This window comes from Heptranchias perlo, unplaced genomic scaffold (genome assembly GCF_035084215.1).
Source record: "Heptranchias perlo isolate sHepPer1 unplaced genomic scaffold, sHepPer1.hap1 HAP1_SCAFFOLD_736, whole genome shotgun sequence".
Taxonomy (NCBI): domain Eukaryota; kingdom Metazoa; phylum Chordata; class Chondrichthyes; order Hexanchiformes; family Hexanchidae; genus Heptranchias; species Heptranchias perlo.
The window spans coordinates 45,001-51,107 of NW_027139768.1; positions in this window are offsets into that span (position 1 = coordinate 45,001).

Here is a 6,107-nt window from a genome sequence, read left to right on the forward strand (position 1 = left end):
TTGTGACGCCCGTTTGGAGGCTGATATCTCAGGAAGGCCGAGGCCGATTTCCTCCGGGTATGGCTCGTTGCGTGCGGCAGGAGGAGGCGCAGCGTACGGTACCGAGCACTGGGAGGTGCGGTGCTGCCCGCCGGAGGTACAGCGAAAGGCTGCAAACCACTTTCCGCCGCCTCCCTCCGCGGGCGTGAGACCGACGGTCGTCCGGTTTGGTTCCGCGGCTAGAGCAGGACGAGGGGCAGCGAACGGTACCGGAACGAACCCGGTCGCACACCGGGAAGTCGACTAGCGGGCCGCCGAAAGCGAGCTCGGTGCCCCGGTTTGTCCGTCCCACCCGGAGGCCCATATCTCCGGAAGGCACAGGCCGATTTCCACCGGGTATGTCTCGTTGTGTGCGGCCGGACCAGGCGCAGCGGACGGTGCCGAGCACTCGGAGGTCGGGCGCTGCCCGCCGGAGGTACAGCGAAAGGCTGCAAACCACTTTCCGCCGCCTCCCTCCGCGGGCGTGAGACCGACGGTCGTCCGGTTTGGTTCCGCGGCTAGAGCAGGACGAGGGGCAGCGAACGGTACCGGAACGAACCCGGTCGCACACCGGGAAGTCGACTAGCGGGCCGCCGAAAGCGAGCTCGGTGCCCCGGTTTGTCCGTCCCACCCGGAGGCCCATATCTCCGGAAGGCACAGGCCGATTTCCACCGGGTATGGCTCGTTGTGTGCGGCAGGACCAGGCGCAGCGGACGGTACCGAGCACTCGGAGGTCGGGCGCTGCCCGCCGGAGGTACAGCGAAAGGCTGCAAACCACTTTCCGCCGCCTCCCTCCGCGGGCGTGAGACCGACGGTCGTCGGGTTTGTTTCCGCGGCTAGAGCAGGACGAGGGGCAGCGAACGGTACCGGAACGAACCCGGTCGCACACCGGGAAGTCGACCAGCGGGCCGCCGAAAGCGTGCTCGGGTCCCCGGTTTGTCTGTCCCACCCGGAGGCTGATATCTGAGGAAGTCCGAGGCCGATCTCCTCCGGCTAACTCGGCGGGCAATGTGTCCCCCCCCTACCCCCCACCATCTTCGGCTGATTACCGTGGCTGGACCGGATCAAGGAGCAACGGAACCGTGCCAGAACGACGTCGGTCGGACGGCGTGAACTGATAGTGCCGAGGCCGGAAACCGAGCCGGAAATGTGCACCGATTTATTGGTCCCACTCGCAGGCCCATATCTCCGGAAGGCCGAGGCCGATTTCCTCCGGGTATGGTTCGCTGCGTGCAGCCGGAAGGGGAGCAGCGGACGGCACTGAGCAGCCGGAGGTGCGGCGCTGCCCGCCGGAGCTGCAAGCGAAAGGCTGCGCACCGCTTTCCGCTGGTTAACTCGGCAGGCCGTCAGGCCGACCGACTCCGCTTCAGCACGGGAGCTAGAGTCGGGCAAGGGGCACCGAAGGGTACCGGAAGGATCACGTTCGGACACCGGGAAGTCGAGTGCCGGGCCGCCGAAAGCGAGCTCGGGGCCCCGGTTTGTCCGTCCCACCCGGAGGCCCATATCTCGAGAAGGCACAGGCCGATTTCCTCCGGGTTTGGCTCGCTGCGTGCGGCCGGACGAGGTGCAGCGAACGGTACCGAGCACTCGGAGGTGCGGCGCTGCCCGCCGGAGGTACAGCGAAAGGCTGCAAACCGCTTTCCGCCTCCTCTCCCCTCGGGCGTGAGACCGACGGTCGTCTGGTTTGCTTCCGCGGCAAGAGCAGGACGAGGGGCACCGAGCGGTACCAGAACGAACCCGGTCGCACACCGGGATGTCGAGTGCCCGGCCCAAACCCGCTACCCCCCCCCCCACCCGAAAGCGAGCCACGGTTTGTGGATTAAAAGTGAAGCGGCAAAGATTTGTAAAACAGCGTGAAATGATGAACCAGAAGCCCAAAGTAATGGTGGGAATAAAAGTTCCGAAATGTGAAATGGTGAACCAGAAGTTGTGTGAACTGTTTAACCCAAAGTGGCAAAAATGGATTAAAAGGGGTGAAATGATCGACCGCAAAGCAGGGCAAGCATTAAACAAAAGCAGCAGCATTTTTTAAAAAGGGACAAATGGTTTACCAGAATCCCAAAAGAATGCTCAGAGACTTAAGTGCCAAAGGGGCAAATGGTTAACCAGAAGCTGGGTGAACTGCTTAACCCAAAGTGGGAAAAAGGATAAAAAAGGGGTGAACTGATCAACCAGAAGTCGACAACAATGTGCGGCGATTAAGTCTGAAAGAGGGAAAGGTTGACCGGAAAGCAGGGAAATGATTAAACAAAAGCAGAAAAATTCAGTAAAAAGGGGCAAGTGGTGAACCAGAAGTTGGGTGAACTGCTTAACCAAAAGTGGGAAAGAGGATTAAAAGGGGAGAAATGTTGAACCAGATGTCGAAAACAATGCGCGGCGATGAAGTCTGAAAGAGGAAAAGGTTGACCGCAAAGCAGGGAAAGGATTAAACAGAAGCAGCAATATCTTTTAAAAAGGGACAAATGGTGAACCAGAATCCCAAAAGAATGCTCAGAGACTTAAGTCCCAAAGGGGCAAATGGTTAACCAGAAGCTGGGTGAACTGTTTAACCAAAAGTGGGAAAAAGGATTAAAATGTTGTGAAATGATTAACCAGAAGGCGAAAGCAAAGTGCGGCGGCGAAGTCCTAAAGGGGAAAAGGTTGACCATAAAGCAGGGAAATGATTAAACAAAAGCAGAAAAATTCAGTAAGAAGGGGCAAATGGTTAACCAGAAGTTGGGTGAACTGCTTAACCAAAAGTGGGAAAGAGGATTAAAAGGGGAGAAATGTTGAACCAGATGTCGAAAACAATGCGCGGCGATGAAGTCTGAAAGAGGAATAGGTCGACCGCAAAGCAGGGAAATGATTAAACAAAAGCAGAAAAATTCAGTAAAAAGGGGCAAATGGTGAACCAGAAGCTGGGTGAACTGCTTAACCAAAAGTGGGAAAAAGGATTAAAAGGGGAGAAATGTTGAACCAGATGTCGAAAACAAGGTGCGGCGATGAAGTCTGAAAGAGGAATAGGTCGACCGCAAAGCAGGGAAAGGTTTAATCAAAAGCAGCAATATCTTTTAAAAAGGGACAAATGGTGAACCAGAATCACAAAAGAATGCTCAGAGACTTAAGTCCCAAAGGGGAAATGGTTAACCAGTAGCTGGGTGAACTGTCCAACCCAAAGTGGGAAAAAGGATTAAAAGGGGTGAAATGATTAACCAGAAGGCGAAAGCAAAGTGCGGCGGCGAAGTCGTAAGGGGAAAAGGTTGACCAGAAAGCAGGGAAAGCATTAAACAAAAGCGGCAACATTTTTAAAAAAGTGGCAAATGGTTAACCAGAATCCCAAAAGAATGCTCAGAGACTTAAGTCCCAAAGGGGAAATGGTTAACCAGAAGCTGGGTGAACTGGTGAACCAAAAGTGGGAAAAAGGATTAAAAGGGGAGAAATGTTTAACCAGAAGGCAAAAGCAAAGTGCGGCGGCGAAGTCCAAAAGGGGAAAAGGTTGACAAGAAAGCAGGGAAATGATTAAACCAAAGCGGAAAAATTCAGTATAATGGGGCAAATGGTTAACCAGAAGCTGGGTGAAATGGTTAACCGAAAGTGGCAAAAAAAGATTTAAAGGGGAAAAATGATTAACCAGAAGTCGACAACAATGCGCGGCGATGAAGTCTGAAAGGGGAAAAGGTTGACCACATAGCAGGGAAACGATTAAACAAAAGCGGCAACATTTTTTAAAAAGTGGCAAATGATTAACCAGAATCCCAAAAGAATGCTCAGAGACTAAGTCCCAAAGGGGAAATGGTTAACCAGAAGCTGGGGGAAATGGTTAACCAAAAGTTGCAAAAATGATTAAAAGGGGTGAAATGATTAACCAGGAGGCTAAAGCAATGTGCCGCGGTGAAGTCTGAAAGAGGGAAAGGTTGACCAGAAAGCATTAAACAAAAGCGGCAACATTTTTTAAAAATTGGCAAATGATTAACCAGAATCCCAAAAGAATGCTCAGAGACTAAGTCCCATAGGGGAAATGGTTAACCAGAAGCTGGGGGAAATGGTTAACCAAAAGTTGCAAAAATGATTAAAAGGGGTGAAATGATTAACCAGGAGGCTGGAGCAATGTGCCGCGGTGAAGTCTGAAAGAGGGAAAGGTTGACCAGAAAGCATTAAACAAAAGTGGCAACATTTTTTAAAAATTGGCAAATGATTAACCAGAATCCCAAAAGAATGCTCAGAGACTAAGTCCCAAAGGGGAAATGGTTAACCAGAAGCTGGGGGAAATGGTTAACCAAAAGTTGCAAAAATGATTAAAAGGGGTGAAATGATTAACCAGGAGGCTGAAGCAATGTGCCGCGGTGAAGTCTGAAAGAGGGAAAGGTTGACCAGAAAGCATTAAACAAAAGTGGCAACATTTTTAAAAAATTGGCAAATGATTAACCAGAATCCCAAAAGAATGCTCAGAGACCAAGTCCCAAAGGGGAAATGGTTAACCAGAAGCTGGGGGAAATGGTTAACCAAAAGTTGCAAAAATGATTAAAAGGGGTGAAATGATTAACCAGGAGGCTAAAGCAATGTGCCGCGGTGAAGTCTGAAAGAGGGAAAGGTTGACCAGAAAGCATTAAACAAAAGCGGCAACATTTTTTAAAAATTGGCAAATGATTAACCAGAATCCCAAAAGAATGCTCAGAGACTAAGTCCCAAAGGGGAAATGGTTAACCAGAAGCTGGGGGAAATGGTTAACCAAAAGTTGCAAAAATGATTAAAAGGGGTGAAATGATTAACCAGGAGGCTGAAGCAATGTGCCGCGGTGAAGTCTGAAAGAGGGAAAGGTTGACCAGAAAGCATTAAACAAAAGTGGCAACATTTTTTAAAAATTGGCAAATGATTAACCAGAATCCCAAAAGAATGCTCAGAGACTAAGTCCCAAAGGGGAAATGGTTAACCAGAAGCTGGGGGAAATGGTTAACCAAAAGTTGCAAAAATGATTAAAAGGGGTGAAATGATTAACCAGGAGGCTAAAGCAATGTGCCGCGGTGAAGTCTGAAAGAGGGAAAGGTTGACCAGAAAGCATTAAACAAAAGTGGCAACATTTTTAAAAAATTGGCAAATGATTAACCAGAATCCCAAAAGAATGCTCAGAGACTAAGTCCCAAAGGGGAAATGGTTAACCAGAAGCTGGGGGAAATGGTTAACCAAAAGTTGCAAAAATGATTAAAAGGGGTGAAATGATTAACCAGGAGGCTGGAGCAATGTGCCGCGGTGAAGTCTGAAAGAGGGAAAGGTTGACCAGAAAGCATTAAACAAAAGTGGCAACATTTTTTAAAAATTGGCAAATGATTAACCAGAATCCCAAAAGAATGCTCAGAGACTAAGTCCCAAAGGGGAAATGGTTAACCAGAAGCTGGGGGAAATGGTTAACCAAAAGTTGCAAAAATGATTAAAAGGGGTGAAATGATTAACCAGGAGGCTGAAGCAATGTGCCGCGGTGAAGTCTGAAAGAGGGAAAGGTTGACCAGAAAGCATTAAACAAAAGTGGCAACATTTTTAAAAAATTGGCAAATGATTAACCAGAATCCCAAAAGAATGCTCAGAGACCAAGTCCCAAAGGGGAAATGGTTAACCAGAAGCTGGGGGAAATGGTTAACCAAAAGTTGCAAAAATGATTAAAAGGGGTGAAATGATTAACCAGGAGGCTAAAGCAATGTGCCGCGGTGAAGTCTGAAAGAGGGAAAGGTTGACCAGAAAGCATTAAACAAAAGCGGCAACATTTTTTAAAAATTGGCAAATGATTAACCAGAATCCCAAAAGAATGCTCAGAGACTAAGTCCCAAAGGGGAAATGGTTAACCAGAAGCTGGGTGAAATGGTTAACCAAAAGTTGCAAAAATGATTAAAAGGGGTGAAATGATCAACCAGAAGTCGAAAATAATGTGCGGCGATGAAGTCCTAAGGGGCAAAAGTCACCCAGAAGGCAGGGAAATGATCAAACGAAAGCAGCCAAAAAATTATTAAAAGAGGGGAACTGATGAACCAAAAGATGAGAAACGGCCCGCAGAGACTAAGTCCAAAACGGGAACTGGTGAACCGGAAATGATTAACCAAAAACTAAGTCCGAAGAGGGAA